Consider the following 24,210-nt stretch of genomic DNA (forward strand, 5'->3'; position numbering starts at 1 on the left):
GCCTGGCGGCCGGCTGTTGCAGTGTTGCCCTCTCAGGCAACACTGAGTGACTGACTGAGCCTCACCGTCTTATATAAAGTTCAGACGGAACTTTGCACGTGTCATAGTGGAGCCCTCAGGATTCCAGAGCCAGCTTTCTGACATCATAATGGGGCCTCAGAGATAAAAGCCTGGGCCCAGGCAGTGTTGGTCAGTGCTGCTCAGCAGGCAGCACTGGACTGGACTGGATTACAGCTGATACAAGGTGTGAAGGAACAAGGGGTGGCTGTGGGCATGCACTTGCTGCCGCTGCCAGTGTTTATCTGCATGGCAGCAGGGCATTTGGGCGTTGCCAGGAAGGCGTTTTTATGTAGATTCCTCCTCTTTCAGCACTGCATTGTGGTGCAAGCAAAAGAAGCAAATCCTGTCTGGCTTCCTCTCCGGCCTTTATTCACCTCCCGTGTAGCTGTGAGTGTGTGAGCCTGCAGGGCCCCATGGAATTGCCTAGAAGTAGGCTGAATCGCTGCAAGGGCTGAACAGCAGTATCGGGCAGGCTCGGGCAACGCGCGGCCCGTTCGGGTTATCGCTTCTCGGCCTTTTGGCTAAGATCAAGTGTAGTATCTGTTCTTATCAGTTTAATATCTGATACGTCCCCTATCTGGGGACCATATATTAAATGGATTTTTAGAACAGGGAGATGGAAATAGAGCTTGCTCTGTCCACTCCACGCATTGACCTGGTATTGCAGTATTTCCAGGACCGGTGCACCCTTTCCTTATGTGTTGACTAAAAGCAGATTCCAAAAGTGTTTTTTGTCTTTGCTATTGTTTCTGTCTTTCTGAAGGGATCTCCCCTTTTAATCCCATTATTTCAACACCTGTTGGACAATGCATGAGTGATAATGAGCTCATTGATTAAATGCAATTAATGAATAGATTGCCACCTCTTGTTGTGTGTCGTCTGTGTTTCTGTGTTTCCGGCATTTCACATTGGAACACCTCATTCACCTTCCTTGTCTTCTCTCCGCCCTCCCTTTTAGGTAAGTTAAAGAGCTGCACCTGAGCCAGCCACTGATTGATTGATTGATTGATTGATTGATTGATTGATTGATTGATTGATTGATTGATGCAGCACAACAGTCAAATAGTGGAGTGGAGTAGGGGAACAGCAAACAGCCAATAAAGCAGCCCGCCCGCTCGCCTGCCCGTACACTAGATGGATGTGATGGAATGTACTGTCGTCCCTACATTTCAAGAAGAAGTAAGAATTGCAGTTGCAACAAAGCCTTGCTTGCCTACAAAGAGAGCAGCAATTTGGATTTGTTACTATGTTACCTAGAAGAATAACAAACTGTGCAAGGATGGAGGTTGTAGGAGCAAGGAGAAGTTGTCTGTAAAGTTGGTGGATGCCTATTTTCCATTTTGCAGTCCCTTGTCTCCCTCTTGTGGCCTCCTGGAGGCAACTAGCTGTGCAAAAAAAAGACAGCCTGGCGGCCGGCTGTTGCAGTGTTGCCCTCTCAGGCAACACTGAGTGACTGACTGAGCCTCACCGTCTTATATAAAGTTCAGACGGAACTTTGCACGTGTCATAGTGGAGCCCTCAGGATTCCAGAGCCAGCTTTCTGACATCATAATGGGGCCTCAGAGATAAAAGCCTGGGCCCAGGCAGTGTTGGTCAGTGCTGCTCAGCAGGCAGCACTGGACTGGACTGGATTACAGCTGATACAAGGTGTGAAGGAACAAGGGGTGGCTGTGGGCATGCACTTGCTGCCGCTGCCAGTGTTTATCTGCATGGCAGCAGGGCATTTGGGCGTTGCCAGGAAGGCGTTTTTATGTAGATTCCTCCTCTTTCAGCACTGCATTGTGGTGCAAGCAAAAGAAGCAAATCCTGTCTGGCTTCCTCTCCGGCCTTTATTCACCTCCCGTGTAGCTGTGAGTGTGTGAGCCTGCAGGGCCCCATGGAATTGCCTAGAAGTAGGCTGAATCGCTGCAAGGGCTGAACAGCAGTATCGGGCAGGCTCGGGCAACGCGCGGCCCGTTCGGGTTATCGCTTCTCGGCCTTTTGGCTAAGATCAAGTGTAGTATCTGTTCTTATCAGTTTAATATCTGATACGTCCCCTATCTGGGGACCATATATTAAATGGATTTTTAGAACAGGGAGATGGAAATAGAGCTTGCTCTGTCCACTCCACGCATTGACCTGGTATTGCAGTATTTCCAGGACCGGTGCACCCTTTCCTTATGTGTTGACTAAAAGCAGATTCCAAAAGTGTTTTTTGTCTTTGCTATTGTTTCTGTCTTTCTGAAGGGATCTCCCCTTTTAATCCCATTATTTCAACACCTGTTGGACAATGCATGAGTGATAATGAGCTCATTGATTAAATGCAATTAATGAATAGATTGCCACCTCTTGTTGTGTGTCGTCTGTGTTTCTGTGTTTCCGGCATTTCACATTGGAACACCTCATTCACCTTCCTTGTCTTCTCTCCGCCCTCCCTTTTAGGTAAGTTAAAGAGCTGCACCTGAGCCAGCCACTGATTGATTGATTGATTGATTGATTGATTGATTGATTGATTGATTGATTGATTGATTGATGCAGCACAACAGTCAAATAGTGGAGTGGAGTAGGGGAACAGCAAACAGCCAATAAAGCAGCCCGCCCGCTCGCCTGCCCGCCACAATGGACCTACCTGTGTACACTAGATGGATGTGATGGAATGTACTGTCGTCCCTACATTTCAAGAAGAAGTAAGAATTGCAGTTGCAACAAAGCCTTGCTTGCCTACAAAGAGAGCAGCAATTTGGATTTGTTACTATGTTACCTAGAAGAATAACAAACTGTGCAAGGATGGAGGTTGTAGGAGCAAGGAGAAGTTGTCTGTAAAGTTGGTGGATGCCTATTTTCCATTTTGCAGTCCCTTGTCTCCCTCTTGTGGCCTCCTGGAGGCAACTAGCTGTGCAAAAAAAAGACAGCCTGGCGGCCGGCTGTTGCAGTGTTGCCCTCTCAGGCAACACTGAGTGACTGACTGAGCCTCACCGTCTTATATAAAGTTCAGACGGAACTTTGCACGTGTCATAGTGGAGCCCTCAGGATTCCAGAGCCAGCTTTCTGACATCATAATGGGGCCTCAGAGATAAAAGCCTGGGCCCAGGCAGTGTTGGTCAGTGCTGCTCAGCAGGCAGCACTGGACTGGACTGGATTACAGCTGATACAAGGTGTGAAGGAACAAGGGGTGGCTGTGGGCATGCACTTGCTGCCGCTGCCAGTGTTTATCTGCATGGCAGCAGGGCATTTGGGCGTTGCCAGGAAGGCGTTTTTATGTAGATTCCTCCTCTTTCAGCACTGCATTGTGGTGCAAGCAAAAGAAGCAAATCCTGTCTGGCTTCCTCTCCGGCCTTTATTCACCTCCCGTGTAGCTGTGAGTGTGTGAGCCTGCAGGGCCCCATGGAATTGCCTAGAAGTAGGCTGAATCGCTGCAAGGGCTGAACAGCAGTATCGGGCAGGCTCGGGCAACGCGCGGCCCGTTCGGGTTATCGCTTCTCGGCCTTTTGGCTAAGATCAAGTGTAGTATCTGTTCTTATCAGTTTAATATCTGATACGTCCCCTATCTGGGGACCATATATTAAATGGATTTTTAGAACAGGGAGATGGAAATAGAGCTTGCTCTGTCCACTCCACGCATTGACCTGGTATTGCAGTATTTCCAGGACCGGTGCACCCTTTCCTTATGTGTTGACTAAAAGCAGATTCCAAAAGTGTTTTTTGTCTTTGCTATTGTTTCTGTCTTTCTGAAGGGATCTCCCCTTTTAATCCCATTATTTCAACACCTGTTGGACAATGCATGAGTGATAATGAGCTCATTGATTAAATGCAATTAATGAATAGATTGCCACCTCTTGTTGTGTGTCGTCTGTGTTTCTGTGTTTCCGGCATTTCACATTGGAACACCTCATTCACCTTCCTTGTCTTCTCTCCGCCCTCCCTTTTAGGTAAGTTAAAGAGCTGCACCTGAGCCAGCCACTGATTGATTGATTGATTGATTGATTGATTGATTGATTGATTGATTGATTGATTGATTGATGCAGCACAACAGTCAAATAGTGGAGTGGAGTAGGGGAACAGCAAACAGCCAATAAAGCAGCCCGCCCGCTCGCCTGCCCGCCACAATGGACCTACCTGTGTACACTAGATGGATGTGATGGAATGTACTGTCGTCCCTACATTTCAAGAAGAAGTAAGAATTGCAGTTGCAACAAAGCCTTGCTTGCCTACAAAGAGAGCAGCAATTTGGATTTGTTACTATGTTACCTAGAAGAATAACAAACTGTGCAAGGATGGAGGTTGTAGGAGCAAGGAGAAGTTGTCTGTAAAGTTGGTGGATGCCTATTTTCCATTTTGCAGTCCCTTGTCTCCCTCTTGTGGCCTCCTGGAGGCAACTAGCTGTGCAAAAAAAAGACAGCCTGGCGGCCGGCTGTTGCAGTGTTGCCCTCTCAGGCAACACTGAGTGACTGACTGAGCCTCACCGTCTTATATAAAGTTCAGACGGAACTTTGCACGTGTCATAGTGGAGCCCTCAGGATTCCAGAGCCAGCTTTCTGACATCATAATGGGGCCTCAGAGATAAAAGCCTGGGCCCAGGCAGTGTTGGTCAGTGCTGCTCAGCAGGCAGCACTGGACTGGACTGGATTACAGCTGATACAAGGTGTGAAGGAACAAGGGGTGGCTGTGGGCATGCACTTGCTGCCGCTGCCAGTGTTTATCTGCATGGCAGCAGGGCATTTGGGCGTTGCCAGGAAGGCGTTTTTATGTAGATTCCTCCTCTTTCAGCACTGCATTGTGGTGCAAGCAAAAGAAGCAAATCCTGTCTGGCTTCCTCTCCGGCCTTTATTCACCTCCCGTGTAGCTGTGAGTGTGTGAGCCTGCAGGGCCCCATGGAATTGCCTAGAAGTAGGCTGAATCGCTGCAAGGGCTGAACAGCAGTATCGGGCAGGCTCGGGCAACGCGCGGCCCGTTCGGGTTATCGCTTCTCGGCCTTTTGGCTAAGATCAAGTGTAGTATCTGTTCTTATCAGTTTAATATCTGATACGTCCCCTATCTGGGGACCATATATTAAATGGATTTTTAGAACAGGGAGATGGAAATAGAGCTTGCTCTGTCCACTCCACGCATTGACCTGGTATTGCAGTATTTCCTTATGTGTTGACTAAAAGCAGATTCCAAAAGTGTTTTTTGTCTTTGCTATTGTTTCTGTCTTTCTGAAGGGATCTCCCCTTTTAATCCCATTATTTCAACACCTGTTGGACAATGCATGAGTGATAATGAGCTCATTGATTAAATGCAATTAATGAATAGATTGCCACCTCTTGTTGTGTGTCGTCTGTGTTTCTGTGTTTCCGGCATTTCACATTGGAACACCTCATTCACCTTCCTTGTCTTCTCTCCGCCCTCCCTTTTAGGTAAGTTAAAGAGCTGCACCTGAGCCAGCCACTGATTGATTGATTGATTGATTGATTGATTGATTGATTGATTGATTGATTGATTGATTGCAGCACAACAGTCAAATAGTGGAGTGGAGTAGGGGAACAGCAAACAGCCAATAAAGCAGCCCGCCCGCTCGCCTGCCCGCCACAATGGACCTACCTGTGTACACTAGATGGATGTGATGGAATGTACTGTCGTCCCTACATTTCAAGAAGAAGTAAGAATTGCAGTTGCAACAAAGCCTTGCTTGCCTACAAAGAGAGCAGCAATTTGGATTTGTTACTATGTTACCTAGAAGAATAACAAACTGTGCAAGGATGGAGGTTGTAGGAGCAAGGAGAAGTTGTCTGTAAAGTTGGTGGATGCCTATTTTCCATTTTGCAGTCCCTTGTCTCCCTCTTGTGGCCTCCTGGAGGCAACTAGCTGTGCAAAAAAAAGACAGCCTGGCGGCCGGCTGTTGCAGTGTTGCCCTCTCAGGCAACACTGAGTGACTGACTGAGCCTCACCGTCTTATATAAAGTTCAGACGGAACTTTGCACGTGTCATAGTGGAGCCCTCAGGATTCCAGAGCCAGCTTTCTGACATCATAATGGGGCCTCAGAGATAAAAGCCTGGGCCCAGGCAGTGTTGGTCAGTGCTGCTCAGCAGGCAGCACTGGACTGGACTGGATTACAGCTGATACAAGGTGTGAAGGAACAAGGGGTGGCTGTGGGCATGCACTTGCTGCCGCTGCCAGTGTTTATCTGCATGGCAGCAGGGCATTTGGGCGTTGCCAGGAAGGCGTTTTTATGTAGATTCCTCCTCTTTCAGCACTGCATTGTGGTGCAAGCAAAAGAAGCAAATCCTGTCTGGCTTCCTCTCCGGCCTTTATTCACCTCCCGTGTAGCTGTGAGTGTGTGAGCCTGCAGGGCCCCATGGAATTGCCTAGAAGTAGGCTGAATCGCTGCAAGGGCTGAACAGCAGTATCGGGCAGGCTCGGGCAACGCGCGGCCCGTTCGGGTTATCGCTTCTCGGCCTTTTGGCTAAGATCAAGTGTAGTATCTGTTCTTATCAGTTTAATATCTGATACGTCCCCTATCTGGGGACCATATATTAAATGGATTTTTAGAACAGGGAGATGGAAATAGAGCTTGCTCTGTCCACTCCACGCATTGACCTGGTATTGCAGTATTTCCAGGACCGGTGCACCCTTTCCTTATGTGTTGACTAAAAGCAGATTCCAAAAGTGTTTTTTGTCTTTGCTATTGTTTCTGTCTTTCTGAAGGGATCTCCCCTTTTAATCCCATTATTTCAACACCTGTTGGACAATGCATGAGTGATAATGAGCTCATTGATTAAATGCAATTAATGAATAGATTGCCACCTCTTGTTGTGTGTCGTCTGTGTTTCTGTGTTTCCGGCATTTCACATTGGAACACCTCATTCACCTTCCTTGTCTTCTCTCCGCCCTCCCTTTTAGGTAAGTTAAAGAGCTGCACCTGAGCCAGCCACTGATTGATTGATTGATTGATTGATTGATTGATTGATTGATTGATTGATTGATTGATTGATTGATTGATTGATTGATTGATGCAGCACAACAGTCAAATAGTGGAGTGGAGTAGGGGAACAGCAAACAGCCAATAAAGCAGCCCGCCCGCTCGCCTGCCCGCCACAATGGACCTACCTGTGTACACTAGATGGATGTGATGGAATGTACTGTCGTCCCTACATTTCAAGAAGAAGTAAGAATTGCAGTTGCAACAAAGCCTTGCTTGCCTACAAAGAGAGCAGCAATTTGGATTTGTTACTATGTTACCTAGAAGAATAACAAACTGTGCAAGGATGGAGGTTGTAGGAGCAAGGAGAAGTTGTCTGTAAAGTTGGTGGATGCCTATTTTCCATTTTGCAGTCCCTTGTCTCCCTCTTGTGGCCTCCTGGAGGCAACTAGCTGTGCAAAAAAAAGACAGCCTGGCGGCCGGCTGTTGCAGTGTTGCCCTCTCAGGCAACACTGAGTGACTGACTGAGCCTCACCGTCTTATATAAAGTTCAGACGGAACTTTGCACGTGTCATAGTGGAGCCCTCAGGATTCCAGAGCCAGCTTTCTGACATCATAATGGGGCCTCAGAGATAAAAGCCTGGGCCCAGGCAGTGTTGGTCAGTGCTGCTCAGCAGGCAGCACTGGACTGGACTGGATTACAGCTGATACAAGGTGTGAAGGAACAAGGGGTGGCTGTGGGCATGCACTTGCTGCCGCTGCCAGTGTTTATCTGCATGGCAGCAGGGCATTTGGGCGTTGCCAGGAAGGCGTTTTTATGTAGATTCCTCCTCTTTCAGCACTGCATTGTGGTGCAAGCAAAAGAAGCAAATCCTGTCTGGCTTCCTCTCCGGCCTTTATTCACCTCCCGTGTAGCTGTGAGTGTGTGAGCCTGCAGGGCCCCATGGAATTGCCTAGAAGTAGGCTGAATCGCTGCAAGGGCTGAACAGCAGTATCGGGCAGGCTCGGGCAACGCGCGGCCCGTTCGGGTTATCGCTTCTCGGCCTTTTGGCTAAGATCAAGTGTAGTATCTGTTCTTATCAGTTTAATATCTGATACGTCCCCTATCTGGGGACCATATATTAAATGGATTTTTAGAACAGGGAGATGGAAATAGAGCTTGCTCTGTCCACTCCACGCATTGACCTGGTATTGCAGTATTTCCAGGACCGGTGCACCCTTTCCCTATGTGTTGACTAAAAGCAGATTCCAAAAGTGTTTTTTGTCTTTGCTATTGTTTCTGTCTTTCTGAAGGGATCTCCCCTTTTAATCCCATTATTTCAACACCTGTTGGACAATGCATGAGTGATAATGAGCTCATTGATTAAATGCAATTAATGAATAGATTGCCACCTCTTGTTGTGTGTCGTCTGTGTTTCTGTGTTTCCGGCATTTCACATTGGAACACCTCATTCACCTTCCTTGTCTTCTCTCCGCCCTCCCTTTTAGGTAAGTTAAAGAGCTGCACCTGAGCCAGCCACTGATTGATTGATTGATTGATTGATTGATTGATTGATTGATTGATGCAGCACAACAGTCAAATAGTGGAGTGGAGTAGGGGAACAGCAAACAGCCAATAAAGCAGCCCGCCCGCTCGCCTGCCCGCCACAATGGACCTACCTGTGTACACTAGATGGATGTGATGGAATGTACTGTCGTCCCTACATTTCAAGAAGAAGTAAGAATTGCAGTTGCAACAAAGCCTTGCTTGCCTACAAAGAGAGCAGCAATTTGGATTTGTTACTATGTTACCTAGAAGAATAACAAACTGTGCAAGGATGGAGGTTGTAGGAGCAAGGAGAAGTTGTCTGTAAAGTTGGTGGATGCCTATTTTCCATTTTGCAGTCCCTTGTCTCCCTCTTGTGGCCTCCTGGAGGCAACTAGCTGTGCAAAAAAAAGACAGCCTGGCGGCCGGCTGTTGCAGTGTTGCCCTCTCAGGCAACACTGAGTGACTGACTGAGCCTCACCGTCTTATATAAAGTTCAGACGGAACTTTGCACGTGTCATAGTGGAGCCCTCAGGATTCCAGAGCCAGCTTTCTGACATCATAATAGGGCCTCAGAGATAAAAGCCTGGGCCCAGGCAGTGTTGGTCAGTGCTGCTCAGCAGGCAGCACTGGACTGGACTGGATTACAGCTGATACAAGGTGTGAAGGAACAAGGGGTGGCTGTGGGCATGCACTTGCTGCCGCTGCCAGTGTTTATCTGCATGGCAGCAGGGCATTTGGGCGTTGCCAGGAAGGCGTTTTTATGTAGATTCCTCCTCTTTCAGCACTGCATTGTGGTGCAAGCAAAAGAAGCAAATCCTGTCTGGCTTCCTCTCTGGCCTTTATTCACCTCCCGTGTAGCTGTGAGTGTGTGAGCCTGCAGGGCCCCATGGAATTGCCTAGAAGTAGGCTGAATCGCTGCAAGGGCTGAACAGCAGTATCGGGCAGGCTCGGGCAACGCGCGGCCCGTTCGGGTTATAGCTTCTCGGCCTTTTGGCTAAGATCAAGTGTAGTATCTGTTCTTATCAGTTTAATATCTGATACGTCCCCTATCTGGGGACCATATATTAAATGGATTTTTAGAACAGGGAGATGGAAATAGAGCTTGCTCTGTCCACTCCACGCATTGACCTGGTATTGCAGTATTTCCAGGACCGGTGCACCCTTTCCTTATGTGTTGACTAAAAGCAGATTCCAAAAGTGTTTTTTGTCTTTGCTATTGTTTCTGTCTTTCTGAAGGGATCTCCCCTTTTAATCCCATTATTTCAACACCTGTTGGACAATGCATGAGTGATAATGAGCTCATTGATTAAATGCAATTAATGAATAGATTGCCACCTCTTGTTGTGTGTCGTCTGTGTTTCTGTGTTTCCGGCATTTCACATTGGAACACCTCATTCACCTTCCTTGTCTTCTCTCCGCCCTCCCTTTTAGGTAAGTTAAAGAGCTGCACCTGAGCCAGCCACTGATTGATTGATTGATTGATTGATTGATTGATTGATTGATTGATTGATTGATTGATTGATTGATTGATTGATTGATGCAGCACAACAGTCAAATAGTGGAGTGGAGTAGGGGAACAGCAAACAGCCAATAAAGCAGCCCGCCCGCTCGCCTGCCCGCCACAATGGACCTACCTGTGTACACTAGATGGATGTGATGGAATGTACTGTCGTCCCTACATTTCAAGAAGAAGTAAGAATTGCAGTTGCAACAAAGCCTTGCTTGCCTACAAAGAGAGCAGCAATTTGGATTTGTTACTATGTTACCTAGAAGAATAACAAACTGTGCAAGGATGGAGGTTGTAGGAGCAAGGAGAAGTTGTCTGTAAAGTTGGTGGATGCCTATTTTCCATTTTGCAGTCCCTTGTCTCCCTCTTGTGGCCTCCTGGAGGCAACTAGCTGTGCAAAAAAAAGACAGCCTGGCGGCCGGCTGTTGCAGTGTTGCCCTCTCAGGCAACACTGAGTGACTGACTGAGCCTCACCGTCTTATATAAAGTTCAGACGGAACTTTGCACGTGTCATAGTGGAGCCCTCAGGATTCCAGAGCCAGCTTTCTGACATCATAATGGGGCCTCAGAGATAAAAGCCTGGGCCCAGGCAGTGTTGGTCAGTGCTGCTCAGCAGGCAGCACTGGACTGGACTGGATTACAGCTGATACAAGGTGTGAAGGAACAAGGGGTGGCTGTGGGCATGCACTTGCTGCCGCTGCCAGTGTTTATCTGCATGGCAGCAGGGCATTTGGGCGTTGCCAGGAAGGCGTTTTTATGTAGATTCCTCCTCTTTCAGCACTGCATTGTGGTGCAAGCAAAAGAAGCAAATCCTGTCTGGCTTCCTCTCCGGCCTTTATTCACCTCCCGTGTAGCTGTGAGTGTGTGAGCCTGCAGGGCCCCATGGAATTGCCTAGAAGTAGGCTGAATCGCTGCAAGGGCTGAACAGCAGTATCGGGCAGGCTCGGGCAACGCGCGGCCCGTTCGGGTTATCGCTTCTCGGCCTTTTGGCTAAGATCAAGTGTAGTATCTGTTCTTATCAGTTTAATATCTGATACGTCCCCTATCTGGGGACCATATATTAAATGGATTTTTAGAACAGGGAGATGGAAATAGAGCTTGCTCTGTCCACTCCACGCATTGACCTGGTATTGCAGTATTTCCAGGACCGGTGCACCCTTTCCTTATGTGTTGACTAAAAGCAGATTCCAAAAGTGTTTTTTGTCTTTGCTATTGTTTCTGTCTTTCTGAAGGGATCTCCCCTTTTAATCCCATTATTTCAACACCTGTTGGACAATGCATGAGTGATAATGAGCTCATTGATTAAATGCAATTAATGAATAGATTGCCACCTCTTGTTGTGTGTTGTCTGTGTTTCTGTGTTTCCGGCATTTCACATTGGAACACCTCATTCACCTTCCTTGTCTTCTCTCCGCCCTCCCTTTTAGGTAAGTTAAAGAGCTGCACCTGAGCCAGCCACTGATTGATTGATTGATTGATTGATTGATTGATTGATTGATTGATTGATTGATTGATTGATGCAGCACAACAGTCAAATAGTGGAGTGGAGTAGGGGAACAGCAAACAGCCAATAAAGCAGCCCGCCCGCTCGCCTGCCCGCCACAATGGACCTACCTGTGTACACTAGATGGATGTGATGGAATGTACTGTCGTCCCTACATTTCAAGAAGAAGTAAGAATTGCAGTTGCAACAAAGCCTTGCTTGCCTACAAAGAGAGCAGCAATTTGGATTTGTTACTATGTTACCTAGAAGAATAACAAACTGTGCAAGGATGGAGGTTGTAGGAGCAAGGAGAAGTTGTCTGTAAAGTTGGTGGATGCCTATTTTCCATTTTGCAGTCCTTTGTCTCCCTCTTGTGGCCTCCTGGAGGCAACTAGCTGTGCAAAAAAAAGACAGCCTGGCGGCCGGCTGTTGCAGTGTTGCCCTCTCAGGCAACACTGAGTGACTGACTGAGCCTCACCGTCTTATATAAAGTTCAGACGGAACTTTGCACGTGTCATAGTGGAGCCCTCAGGATTCCAGAGCCAGCTTTCTGACATCATAATGGGGCCTCAGAGATAAAAGCCTGGGCCCAGGCAGTGTTGGTCAGTGCTGCTCAGCAGGCAGCACTGGACTGGACTGGATTACAGCTGATACAAGGTGTGAAGGAACAAGGGGTGGCTGTGGGCATGCACTTGCTGCCGCTGCCAGTGTTTATCTGCATGGCAGCAGGGCATTTGGGCGTTGCCAGGAAGGCGTTTTTATGTAGATTCCTCCTCTTTCAGCACTGCATTGTGGTGCAAGCAAAAGAAGCAAATCCTGTCTGGCTTCCTCTCCGGCCTTTATTCACCTCCCGTGTAGCTGTGAGTGTGTGAGCCTGCAGGGCCCCATGGAATTGCCTAGAAGTAGGCTGAATCGCTGCAAGGGCTGAACAGCAGTATCGGGCAGGCTCGGGCAACGCGCGGCCCGTTCGGGTTATCGCTTCTCGGCCTTTTGGCTAAGATCAAGTGTAGTATCTGTTCTTATCAGTTTAATATCTGATACGTCCCCTATCTGGGGACCATATATTAAATGGATTTTTAGAACAGGGAGATGGAAATAGAGCTTGCTCTGTCCACTCCACGCATTGACCTGGTATTGCAGTATTTCCAGGACCGGTGCACCCTTTCCTTATGTGTTGACTAAAAGCAGATTCCAAAAGTGTTTTTTGTCTTTGCTATTGTTTCTGTCTTTCTGAAGGGATCTCCCCTTTTAATCCCATTATTTCAACACCTGTTGGACAATGCATGAGTGATAATGAGCTCATTGATTAAATGCAATTAATGAATAGATTGCCACCTCTTGTTGTGTGTCGTCTGTGTTTCTGTGTTTCCGGCATTTCACATTGGAACACCTCATTCACCTTCCTTGTCTTCTCTCCGCCCTCCCTTTTAGGTAAGTTAAAGAGCTGCACCTGAGCCAGCCACTGATTGATTGATTGATTGATTGATTGATTGATTGATGCAGCACAACAGTCAAATAGTGGAGTGGAGTAGGGGAACAGCAAACAGCCAATAAAGCAGCCCGCCCGCTCGCCTGCCCGCCACAATGGACCTACCTGTGTACACTAGATGGATGTGATGGAATGTACTGTCGTCCCTACATTTCAAGAAGAAGTAAGAATTGCAGTTGCAACAAAGCCTTGCTTGCCTACAAAGAGAGCAGCAATTTGGATTTGTTACTATGTTACCTAGAAGAATAACAAACTGTGCAAGGATGGAGGTTGTAGGAGCAAGGAGAAGTTGTCTGTAAAGTTGGTGGATGCCTATTTTCCATTTTGCAGTCCCTTGTCTCCCTCTTGTGGCCTCCTGGAGGCAACTAGCTGTGCAAAAAAAAGACAGCCTGGCGGCCGGCTGTTGCAGTGTTGCCCTCTCAGGCAACACTGAGTGACTGACTGAGCCTCACCGTCTTATATAAAGTTCAGACGGAACTTTGCACGTGTCATAGTGGAGCCCTCAGGATTCCAGAGCCAGCTTTCTGACATCATAATGGGGCCTCAGAGATAAAAGCCTGGGCCCAGGCAGTGTTGGTCAGTGCTGCTCAGCAGGCAGCACTGGACTGGACTGGATTACAGCTGATACAAGGTGTGAAGGAACAAGGGGTGGCTGTGGGCATGCACTTGCTGCCGCTGCCAGTGTTTATCTGCATGGCAGCAGGGCATTTGGGCGTTGCCAGGAAGGCGTTTTTATGTAGATTCCTCCTCTTTCAGCACTGCATTGTGGTGCAAGCAAAAGAAGCAAATCCTGTCTGGCTTCCTCTCCGGCCTTTATTCACCTCCCGTGTAGCTGTGAGTGTGTGAGCCTGCAGGGCCCCATGGAATTGCCTAGAAGTAGGCTGAATCGCTGCAAGGGCTGAACAGCAGTATCGGGCAGGCTCGGGCAACGCGCGGCCCGTTCGGGTTATCGCTTCTCGGCCTTTTGGCTAAGATCAAGTGTAGTATCTGTTCTTATCAGTTTAATATCTGATACGTCCCCTATCTGGGGACCATATATTAAATGGATTTTTAGAACAGGGAGATGGAAATAGAGCTTGCTCTGTCCACTCCACGCATTGACCTGGTATTGCAGTATTTCCAGGACCGGTGCACCCTTTCCTTATGTGTTGACTAAAAGCAGATTCCAAAAGTGTTTTTTGTCTTTGCTATTGTTTCTGTCTTTCTGAAGGGATCTCCCCTTTTAATCCCATTATTTCAACACCTGTTGGACAATGCATGAGTGATAATGAGCTCATTGATTAAATGCAATTAATGAATAGATTGCCACCTCTTGTTGTGTGTCGTCTGTGTTTCTGTGTTTCCGGCATTTCACATTGGAACACCTCATTCACCTTCCTTGTCTTCTCTCCGCCCTCCCTTTTAGGTAAGTTAAAGAGCTGCACCTGAGCCAGCCACTGATTGATTGATTGATTGATTGATTGATTGATTGATTGATTGATTGATGCAGCACAACAGTCAAATAGTGGAGTGGAGTAGGGGAACAGCAAACAGCCAATAAAGCAGCCCGCCCGCTCGCCTGCCCGCCACAATGGACCTACCTGTGTACACTAGATGGATGTGATGGAATGTACTGTCGTCCCTACATTTCAAGAAGAAGTAAGAATTGCAGTTGCAACAAAGCCTTGCTTGCCTACAAAGAGAGCAGCAATTTGGATTTGTTACTATGTTACCTAGAAGAATAACAAACTGTGCAAGGATGGAGGTTGTAGGAGCAAGGAGAAGTTGTCTGTAAAGTTGGTGGATGCCTATTTTCCATTTTGCAGTCCCTTGTCTCCCTCTTGTGGCCTCCTGGAGGCAACTAGCTGTGCAAAAAAAAGACAGCCTGGCGGCCGGCTGTTGCAGTGTTGCCCTCTCAGGCAACACTGAGTGACTGACTGAGCCTCACCGTCTTATATAAAGTTCAGACGGAACTTTGCACGTGTCATAGTGGAGCCCTCAGGATTCCAGAGCCAGCTTTCTGACATCATAATGGGGCCTCAGAGATAAAAGCCTGGGCCCAGGCAGTGTTGGTCAGTGCTGCTCAGCAGGCAGCACTGGACTGGACTGGATTACAGCTGATACAAGGTGTGAAGGAACAAGGGGTGGCTGTGGGCATGCACTTGCTGCCGCTGCCAGTGTTTATCTGCATGGCAGCAGGGCATTTGGGCGTTGCCAGGAAGGCGTTTTTATGTAGATTCCTCCTCTTTCAGCACTGCATTGTGGTGCAAGCAAAAGAAGCAAATCCTGTCTGGCTTCCTCTCCGGCCTTTATTCACCTCCCGTGTAGCTGTGAGTGTGTGAGCCTGCAGGGCCCCATGGAATTGCCTAGAAGTAGGCTGAATCGCTGCAAGGGCTGAACAGCAGTATCGGGCAGGCTCGGGCAACGCGCGGCCCGTTCGGGTTATCGCTTCTCGGCCTTTTGGCTAAGATCAAGTGTAGTATCTGTTCTTATCAGTTTAATATCTGATACGTCCCCTATCTGGGGACCATATATTAAATGGATTTTTAGAACAGGGAGATGGAAATAGAGCTTGCTCTGTCCACTCCACGCATTGACCTGGTATTGCAGTATTTCCAGGACCGGTGCACCCTTTCCTTATGTGTTGACTAAAAGCAGATTCCAAAAGTGTTTTTTGTCTTTGCTATTGTTTCTGTCTTTCTGAAGGGATCTCCCCTTTTAATCCCATTATTTCAACACCTGTTGGACAATGCATGAGTGATAATGAGCTCATTGATTAAATGCAATTAATGAATAGATTGCCACCTCTTGTTGTGTGTCGTCTGTGTTTCTGTGTTTCCGGCATTTCACATTGGAACACCTCATTCACCTTCCTTGTCTTCTCTCCGCCCTCCCTTTTAGGTAAGTTAAAGAGCTGCACCTGAGCCAGCCACTGATTGATTGATTGATTGATTGATTGATTGATTGATTGATTGATTGATTGATTGATTGATTGATTGATTGATTGATGCAGCACAACAGTCAAATAGTGGAGTGGAGTAGGGGAACAGCAAACAGCCAATAAAGCAGCCCGCCCGCTCGCCTGCCCGCCACAATGGACCTACCTGTGTACACTAGATGGATGTGATGGAATGTACTGTCGTCCCTACATTTCAAGAAGAAGTAAGAATTGCAGTTGCAACAAAGCCTTGCTTGCCTACAAAGAGAGCAGCAATTTGGATTTGTTACTATGTTACCTAGAAGAATAACAAACTGTGCAAGGATGGAGGTTGTAGGAGCAAGGAGAAGTTGTCTGTAAAGTTGGTGGATGCCTATTTTCCATTTTGCAGTCCCTTGTCTCCCTCTTGTGGCCTCCTGGAGGCAACTAGCTGTGCAAAAAAAAGACAGCCTGGCGGCCGGCTGTTGCAGTGTTGCCCTCTCAGGCAACACTGAGTGACTGACTGAGCCTCACCGTCTTATATAAAGTTCAGACGGAACTTTGCACGTGTCATAGTGGAGCCCTCAGGATTCCAGAGCCAGCTTTCTGACATCATAATGGGGCCTCAGAGATAAAAGCCTGGGCCCAGGCAGTGTTGGTCAGTGCTGCTCAGCAGGCAGCACTGGACTGGACTGGATTACAGCTGATACAAGGTGTGAAGGAACAAGGGGTGGCTGTGGGCATGCACTTGCTGCCGCTGCCAGTGTTTATCTGCATGGCAGCAGGGCATTTGGGCGTTGCCAGGAAGGCGTTTTTATGTAGATTCCTCCTCTTTCAGCACTGCATTGTGGTGCAAGCAAAAGAAGCAAATCCTGTCTGGCTTCCTCTCCGGCCTTTATTCACCTCCCGTGTAGCTGTGAGTGTGTGAGCCTGCAGGGCCCCATGGAATTGCCTAGAAGTAGGCTGAATCGCTGCAAGGGCTGAACAGCAGTATCGGGCAGGCTCGGGCAACGCGCGGCCCGTTCGGGTTATCGCTCCTCGGCCTTTTGGCTAAGATCAAGTGTAGTATCTGTTCTTATCAGTTTAATATCTGATACGTCCCCTATCTGGGGACCATATATTAAATGGATTTTTAGAACAGGGAGATGGAAATAGAGCTTGCTCTGTCCACTCCACGCATTGACCTGGTATTGCAGTATTTCCAGGACCGGTGCACCCTTTCCTTATGTGTTGACTAAAAGCAGATTCCAAAAGTGTTTTTTGTCTTTGCTATTGTTTCTGTCTTTCTGAAGGGATCTCCCCTTTTAATCCCATTATTTCAACACCTGTTGGACAATGCATGAGTGATAATGAGCTCATTGATTAAATGCAATTAATGAATAGATTGCCACCTCTTGTTGTGTGTCGTCTGTGTTTCTGTGTTTCCGGCATTTCACATTGGAACACCTCATTCACCTTCCTTGTCTTCTCTCCGCCCTCCCTTTTAGGTAAGTTAAAGAGCTGCACCTGAGCCAGCCACTGATTGATTGATTGATTGATTGATTGATTGATTGATTGATGCAGCACAACAGTCAAATAGTGGAGTGGAGTAGGGGAACAGCAAACAGCCAATAAAGCAGCCCGCCCGCTCGCCTGCCCGCCACAATGGACCTACCTGTGTACACTAGATGGATGTGATGGAATGTACTGTCGTCCCTACATTTCAAGAAGAAGTAAGAATTGCAGTTGCAACAAAGCCTTGCTTGCCTACAAAGAGAGCAGCAATTTGGATTTGTTACTATGTTACCTAGAAGAATAACAAACTGTGCAAGGATGGAGGTTGTAGGAGCAAGGAGAAGTTGTCTGTAAAGTTGGTGGATGCCTATTTTCCATTTTTCAGTCCCTTGTCTCCCTCTTGTGGCCTCCTGGAGGCAACTAGCTGTGCAAAAAAAAGACAGCCTGGCGGCCGGCTGTTGCAGTGTTGCCCTCTCAGGCAACACTGAGTGACTGACTGAGCCTCACCGTCTTATATAAAGTTCAGACGGAACTTTGCACGTGTCATAGTGGAGCCCTCAGGATTCCAGAGCCAGCTTTCTGACATCATAATGGGGCCTCAGAGATAAAAGCCTGGGCCCAGGCAGTGTTGGTCAGTGCTGCTCAGCAGGCAGCACTGGACTGGACTGGATTACAGCTGATACAAGGTGTGAAGGAACAAGGGGTGGCTGTGGGCATGCACTTGCTGCCGCTGCCAGTGTTTATCTGCATGGCAGCAGGGCATTTGGGCGTTGCCAGGAAGGCGTTTTTATGTAGATTCCTCCTCTTTCAGCACTGCATTGTGGTGCAAGCAAAAGAAGCAAATCCTGTCTGGCTTCCTCTCCGGCCTTTATTCACCTCCCGTGTAGCTGTGAGTGTGTGAGCCTGCAGGGCCCCATGGAATTGCCTAGAAGTAGGCTGAATCGCTGCAAGGGCTGAACAGCAGTATCGGGCAGGCTCGGGCAACGCGCGGCCCGTTCGGGTTATCGCTTCTCGGCCTTTTGGCTAAGATCAAGTGTAGTATCTGTTCTTATCAGTTTAATATCTGATACGTCCCCTATCTGGGGACCATATATTAAATGGATTTTTAGAACAGGGAGATGGAAATAGAGCTTGCTCTGTCCACTCCACGCATTGACCTGGTATTGCAGTATTTCCAGGACCGGTGCACCCTTTCCTTATGTGTTGACTAAAAGCAGATTCCAAAAGTGTTTTTTGTCTTTGCTATTGTTTCTGTCTTTCTGAAGGGATCTCCCCTTTTAATCCCATTATTTCAACACCTGTTGGACAATGCATGAGTGATAATGAGCTCATTGATTAAATGCAATTAATGAATAGATTGCCACCTCTTGTTGTGTGTCGTCTGTGTTTCTGTGTTTCCGGCATTTCACATTGGAACACCTCATTCACCTTCCTTGTCTTCTCTCCGCCCTCCCTTTTAGGTAAGTTAAAGAGCTGCACCTGAGCCAGCCACTGATTGATTGATTGATTGATTGATTGATTGATTGATTGATTGATTGATTGATTGATTGATTGATGCAGCACAACAGTCAAATAGTGGAGTGGAGTAGGGGAACAGCAAACAGCCAATAAAGCAGCCCGCCCGCTCGCCTGCCCGCCACAATGGACCTACCTGTGTACACTAGATGGATGTGATGGAATGTACTGTCGTCCCTACATTTCAAGAAGAAGTAAGAATTGCAGTTGCAACAAAGCCTTGCTTGCCTACAAAGAGAGCAGCAATTTGGATTTGTTACTATGTTACCTAGAAGAATAACAAACTGTGCAAGGATGGAGGTTGTAGGAGCAAGGAGAAGTTGTCTGTAAAGTTGGTGGATGCCTATTTTCCATTTTGCAGTCCCTTGTCTCCCTCTTGTGGCCTCCTGGAGGCAACTAGCTGTGCAAAAAAAAGACAGCCTGGCGGCCGGCTGTTGCAGTGTTGCCCTCTCAGGCAACACTGAGTGACTGACTGAGCCTCACCGTCTTATATAAAGTTCAGACGGAACTTTGCACGTGTCATAGTGGAGCCCTCAGGATTCCAGAGCCAGCTTTCTGACATCATAATGGGGCCTCAGAGATAAAAGCCTGGGCCCAGGCAGTGTTGGTCAGTGCTGCTCAGCAGGCAGCACTGGACTGGACTGGATTACAGCTGATACAAGGTGTGAAGGAACAAGGGGTGGCTGTGGGCATGCACTTGCTGCCGCTGCCAGTGTTTATCTGCATGGCAGCAGGGCATTTGGGCGTTGCCAGGAAGGCGTTTTTATGTAGATTCCTCCTCTTTCAGCACTGCATTGTGGTGCAAGCAAAAGAAGCAAATCCTGTCTGGCTTCCTCTCCGGCCTTTATTCACCTCCCGTGTAGCTGTGAGTGTGTGAGCCTGCAGGGCCCCATGGAATTGCCTAGAAGTAGGCTGAATCGCTGCAAGGGCTGAACAGCAGTATCGGGCAGGCTCGGGCAACGCGCGGCCCGTTCGGGTTATCGCTTCTCGGCCTTTTGGCTAAGATCAAGTGTAGTATCTGTTCTTATCAGTTTAATATCTGATACGTCCCCTATCTGGGGACCATATATTAAATGGATTTTTAGAACAGGGAGATGGAAATAGAGCTTGCTCTGTCCACTCCACGCATTGACCTGGTATTGCAGTATTTCCAGGACCGGTGCACCCTTTCCTTATGTGTTGACTAAAAGCAGATTCCAAAAGTGTTTTTTGTCTTTGCTATTGTTTCTGTCTTTCTGAAGAGATCTCCCCTTTTAATCCCATTATTTCAACACCTGTTGGACAATGCATGAGTGATAATGAGCTCATTGATTAAATGCAATTAATGAATAGATTGCCACCTCTTGTTGTGTGTCGTCTGTGTTTCTGTGTTTCCGGCATTTCACATTGGAACACCTCATTCACCTTCCTTGTCTTCTCTCCGCCCTCCCTTTTAGGTAAGTTAAAGAGCTGCACCTGAGCCAGCCACTGATTGATTGATTGATTGATTGATTGATTGATTGATTGATTGATTGATTGATTGATGCAGCACAACAGTCAAATAGTGGAGTGGAGTAGGGGAACAGCAAACAGCCAATAAAGCAGCCCGCCCGCTCGCCTGCCCGCCACAATGGACCTACCTGTGTACACTAGATGGATGTGATGGAATGTACTGTCGTCCCTACATTTCAAGAAGAAGTAAGAATTGCAGTTGCAACAAAGCCTTGCTTGCCTACAAAGAGAGCAGCAATTTGGATTTGTTACTATGTTACCTAGAAGAATAACAAACTGTGCAAGGATGGAGGTTGTAGGAGCAAGGAGAAGTTGTCTGTAAAGTTGGTGGATGCCTATTTTCCATTTTGCAGTCCCTTGTCTCCCTCTTGTGGCCTCCTGGAGGCAACTAGCTGTGCAAAAAAAAGACAGCCTGGCGGCCGGCTGTTGCAGTGTTGCCCTCTCAGGCAACACTGAGTGACTGACTGAGCCTCACCGTCTTATATAAAGTTCAGACGGAACTTTGCACGTGTCATAGTGGAGCCCTCAGGATTCCAGAGCCAGCTTTCTGACATCATAATGGGGCCTCAGAGATAAAAGCCTGGGCCCAGGCAGTGTTGGTCAGTGCTGCTCAGCAGGCAGCACTGGACTGGACTGGATTACAGCTGATACAAGGTGTGAAGGAACAAGGGGTGGCTGTGGGCATGCACTTGCTGCCGCTGCCAGTGTTTATCTGCATGGCAGCAGGGCATTTGGGCGTTGCCAGGAAGGCGTTTTTATGTAGATTCCTCCTCTTTCAGCACTGCATTGTGGTGCAAGCAAAAGAAGCAAATCCTGTCTGGCTTCCTCTCCGGCCTTTATTCACCTCCCGTGTAGCTGTGAGTGTGTGAGCCTGCAGGGCCCCATGGAATTGCCTAGAAGTAGGCTGAATCGCTGCAAGGGCTGAACAGCAGTATCGGGCAGGCTCGGGCAACGCGCGGCCCGTTCGGGTTATCGCTTCTCGGCCTTTTGGCTAAGATCAAGTGTAGTATCTGTTCTTATCAGTTTAATATCTGATACGTCCCCTATCTGGGGACCATATATTAAATGGATTTTTAGAACAGGGAGATGGAAATAGAGCTTGCTCTGTCCACTCCACGCATTGACCTGGTATTGCAGTATTTCCAGGACCGGTGCACCCTTTCCTTATGTGTTGACTAAAAGCAGATTCCAAAAGTGTTTTTTGTCTTTGCTATTGTTTCTGTCTTTCTGAAGGGATCTCCCCTTTTAATCCCATTATTTCAACACCTGTTGGACAATGCATGAGTGATAATGAGCTCATTGATTAAATGCAATTAATGAATAGATTGCCACCTCTTGTTGTGTGTCGTCTGTGTTTCTGTGTTTCCGGCATTTCACATTGGAACACCTCATTCACCTTCCTTGTCTTCTCTCCGCCCTCCCTTTTAGGTAAGTTAAAGAGCTGCACCTGAGCCAGCCACTGATTGATTGATTGATTGATTGATTGATTGATTGATTGATTGATGCAGCACAACAGTCAAATAGTGGAGTGGAGTAGGGGAACAGCAAACAGCCAATAAAGCAGCCCGCCCGCTCGCCTGCCCGCCACAATGGACCTACCTGTGTACACTAGATGGATGTGATGGAATGTACTGTCGTCCCTACATTTCAAGAAGAAGTAAGAATTGCAGTTGCAACAAAGCCTTGCTTGCCTACAAAGAGAGCAGCAATTTGGATTTGTTACTATGTTACCTAGAAGAATAACAAACTGTGCAAGGATGGAGGTTGTAGGAGCAAGGAGAAGTTGTCTGTAAAGTTGGTGGATGCCTATTTTCCATTTTGCAGTCCCTTGTCTCCCTCTTGTGGCCTCCTGGAGGCAACTAGCTGTGCAAAAAAAAGACAGCCTGGCGGCCGGCTGTTGCAGTGTTGCCCTCTCAGGCAACACTGAGTGACTGACTGAGCCTCACCGTCTTATATAAAGTTCAGACGGAACTTTGCACGTGTCATAGTGGAGCCCTCAGGATTCCAGAGCCAGCTTTCTGACATCATAATGGGGCCTCAGAGATAAAAGCCTGGGCCCAGGCAGTGTTGGTCAGTGCTGCTCAGCAGGCAGCACTGGACTGGACTGGATTACAGCTGATACAAGGTGTGAAGGAACAAGGGGTGGCTGTGGGCATGCACTTGCTGCCGCTGCCAGTGTTTATCTGCATGGCAGCAGGGCATTTGGGCGTTGCCAGGAAGGCGTTTTTATGTAGATTCCTCCTCTTTCAGCACTGCATTGTGGTGCAAGCAAAAGAAGCAAATCCTGTCTGGCTTCCTCTCCGGCCTTTATTCACCTCCCGTGTAGCTGTGAGTGTGTGAGCCTGCAGGGCCCCATGGAATTGCCTAGAAGTAGGCTGAATCGCTGCAAGGGCTGAACAGCAGTATCGGGCAGGCTCGGGCAACGCGCGGCCCGTTCGGGTTATCGCTTCTCGGCCTTTTGGCTAAGATCAAGTGTAGTATCTGTTCTTATCAGTTTAATATCTGATACGTCCCCTATCTGGGGACCATATATTAAATGGATTTTTAGAACAGGGAGATGGAAATAGAGCTTGATCTGTCCACTCCACGCATTGACCTGGTATTGCAGTATTTCCAGGACCGGTGCACCCTTTCCTTATGTGTTGACTAAAAGCAGATTCCAAAAGTGTTTTTTGTCTTTGCTATTGTTTCTGTCTTTCTGAAGGGATCTCCCCTTTTAATCCCATTATTTCAACACCTGTTGGACAATGCATGAGTGATAATGAGCTCATTGATTAAATGCAATTAATGAATAGATTGCCACCTCTTGTTGTGTGTCGTCTGTGTTTCTGTGTTTCCGGCATTTCACATTGGAACACCTCATTCACCTTCCTTGTCTTCTCTCCGCCCTCCCTTTTAGGTAAGTTAAAGAGCTGCACCTGAGCCAGCCACTGATTGATTGATTGATTGATTGATTGATTGATTGATTGATTGATTGATGCAGCACAACAGTCAAATAGTGGAGTGGAGTAGGGGAACAGCAAACAGCCAATAAAGCAGCCCGCCCGCTCGCCTGCCCGCCACAATGGACCTACCTGTGTACACTAGATGGATGTGATGGAATGTACTGTCGTCCCTACATTTCAAGAAGAAGTAAGAATTGCAGTTGCAACAAAGCCTTGCTTGCCTACAAAGAGAGCAGCAATTTGGATTTGTTACTATGTTACCTAGAAGAATAACAAACTGTGCAAGGATGGAGGTTGTAGGAGCAAGGAGAAGTTGTCTGTAAAGTTGGTGGATGCCTATTTTCCATTTTGCAGTCCCTTGTCTCCCTCTTGTGGCCTCCTGGAGGCAACTAGCTGTGCAAAAAAAAAGACAGCCTGGCGGCCGGCTGTTGCAGTGTTGCCCTCTCAGGCAACACTGAGTGACTGACTGAGCCTCACCGTCTTATATAAAGTTCAGACGGAACTTTGCACGTGTCATAGTGGAGCCCTCAGGATTCCAGAGCCAGCTTTCTGACATCATAATGGGGCCTCAGAGATAAAAGCCTGGGCCCAGGCAGTGTTGGTCAGTGCTGCTCAGCAGGCAGCACTGGACTGGACTGGATTACAGCTGATACAAGGTGTGAAGGAACAAGGGGTGGCTGTGGGCATGCACTTGCTGCCGCTGCCAGTGTTTATCTGCATGGCAGCAGGGCATTTGGGCGTTGCCAGGAAGGCGTTTTTATGTAGATTCCTCCTCTTTCAGCACTGCATTGTGGTGCAAGCAAAAGAAGCAAATCCTGTCTGGCTTCCTCTCCGGCCTTTATTCACCTCCCGTGTAGCTGTGAGTGTGTGAGCCTGCAGGGCCCCATGGAATTGCCTAGAAGTAGGCTGAATCGCTGCAAGGGC

At 47.8% G+C, this 24,210-nt stretch overlaps 16 non-coding genes across 16 annotated transcripts; all 16 read left to right on the plus strand.

The window, feature by feature from the left end:
- Nucleotides 1-561: 561 nt before the first annotated feature.
- On the plus strand, nucleotides 562-752 carry LOC142685449 (U2 spliceosomal RNA). The gene has a single exon (XR_012854929.1). It is a non-coding gene; the product is annotated as a U2 spliceosomal RNA (small nuclear RNA).
- Nucleotides 753-2,024: 1,272 nt separating this feature from the next.
- On the plus strand, nucleotides 2,025-2,215 carry LOC142685451 (U2 spliceosomal RNA). Its single transcript, XR_012854930.1, has one exon. It is a non-coding gene; the product is annotated as a U2 spliceosomal RNA (small nuclear RNA).
- Nucleotides 2,216-3,511: 1,296 nt separating this feature from the next.
- On the plus strand, nucleotides 3,512-3,702 carry LOC142685452 (U2 spliceosomal RNA). Its single transcript, XR_012854931.1, has one exon. It is a non-coding gene; the product is annotated as a U2 spliceosomal RNA (small nuclear RNA).
- A 1,296-nt stretch (nucleotides 3,703-4,998) lies between these two features.
- LOC142685647 (U2 spliceosomal RNA) lies at nucleotides 4,999-5,189 on the plus strand. The gene has a single exon (XR_012855108.1). It is a non-coding gene; the product is annotated as a U2 spliceosomal RNA (small nuclear RNA).
- A 1,273-nt stretch (nucleotides 5,190-6,462) lies between these two features.
- On the plus strand, nucleotides 6,463-6,653 carry LOC142685453 (U2 spliceosomal RNA). Its single transcript, XR_012854932.1, has one exon. It is a non-coding gene; the product is annotated as a U2 spliceosomal RNA (small nuclear RNA).
- Nucleotides 6,654-7,969: 1,316 nt separating this feature from the next.
- LOC142685454 (U2 spliceosomal RNA) lies at nucleotides 7,970-8,160 on the plus strand. The gene has a single exon (XR_012854933.1). It is a non-coding gene; the product is annotated as a U2 spliceosomal RNA (small nuclear RNA).
- A 1,280-nt stretch (nucleotides 8,161-9,440) lies between these two features.
- On the plus strand, nucleotides 9,441-9,631 carry LOC142685499 (U2 spliceosomal RNA). Its single transcript, XR_012854973.1, has one exon. It is a non-coding gene; the product is annotated as a U2 spliceosomal RNA (small nuclear RNA).
- A 1,312-nt stretch (nucleotides 9,632-10,943) lies between these two features.
- LOC142685456 (U2 spliceosomal RNA) lies at nucleotides 10,944-11,134 on the plus strand. Its single transcript, XR_012854935.1, has one exon. It is a non-coding gene; the product is annotated as a U2 spliceosomal RNA (small nuclear RNA).
- Nucleotides 11,135-12,430: 1,296 nt separating this feature from the next.
- LOC142685457 (U2 spliceosomal RNA) lies at nucleotides 12,431-12,621 on the plus strand. The gene has a single exon (XR_012854936.1). It is a non-coding gene; the product is annotated as a U2 spliceosomal RNA (small nuclear RNA).
- Nucleotides 12,622-13,893: 1,272 nt separating this feature from the next.
- LOC142685458 (U2 spliceosomal RNA) lies at nucleotides 13,894-14,084 on the plus strand. The gene has a single exon (XR_012854937.1). It is a non-coding gene; the product is annotated as a U2 spliceosomal RNA (small nuclear RNA).
- Nucleotides 14,085-15,368: 1,284 nt separating this feature from the next.
- On the plus strand, nucleotides 15,369-15,559 carry LOC142685459 (U2 spliceosomal RNA). Its single transcript, XR_012854938.1, has one exon. It is a non-coding gene; the product is annotated as a U2 spliceosomal RNA (small nuclear RNA).
- Nucleotides 15,560-16,871: 1,312 nt separating this feature from the next.
- Nucleotides 16,872-17,062, plus strand: LOC142685637 (U2 spliceosomal RNA). The gene has a single exon (XR_012855099.1). It is a non-coding gene; the product is annotated as a U2 spliceosomal RNA (small nuclear RNA).
- Nucleotides 17,063-18,338: 1,276 nt separating this feature from the next.
- LOC142685460 (U2 spliceosomal RNA) lies at nucleotides 18,339-18,529 on the plus strand. The gene has a single exon (XR_012854939.1). It is a non-coding gene; the product is annotated as a U2 spliceosomal RNA (small nuclear RNA).
- Nucleotides 18,530-19,829: 1,300 nt separating this feature from the next.
- On the plus strand, nucleotides 19,830-20,020 carry LOC142685462 (U2 spliceosomal RNA). Its single transcript, XR_012854940.1, has one exon. It is a non-coding gene; the product is annotated as a U2 spliceosomal RNA (small nuclear RNA).
- Nucleotides 20,021-21,312: 1,292 nt separating this feature from the next.
- LOC142685463 (U2 spliceosomal RNA) lies at nucleotides 21,313-21,503 on the plus strand. The gene has a single exon (XR_012854941.1). It is a non-coding gene; the product is annotated as a U2 spliceosomal RNA (small nuclear RNA).
- Nucleotides 21,504-22,783: 1,280 nt separating this feature from the next.
- LOC142685639 (U2 spliceosomal RNA) lies at nucleotides 22,784-22,974 on the plus strand. The gene has a single exon (XR_012855100.1). It is a non-coding gene; the product is annotated as a U2 spliceosomal RNA (small nuclear RNA).
- Nucleotides 22,975-24,210: the final 1,236 nt, after the last annotated feature.

Source organism: Rhinoderma darwinii (assembly GCF_050947455.1).
Source record: "Rhinoderma darwinii isolate aRhiDar2 chromosome 5 unlocalized genomic scaffold, aRhiDar2.hap1 SUPER_5_unloc_14, whole genome shotgun sequence".
NCBI classification, from domain to species: domain Eukaryota; kingdom Metazoa; phylum Chordata; class Amphibia; order Anura; family Rhinodermatidae; genus Rhinoderma; species Rhinoderma darwinii.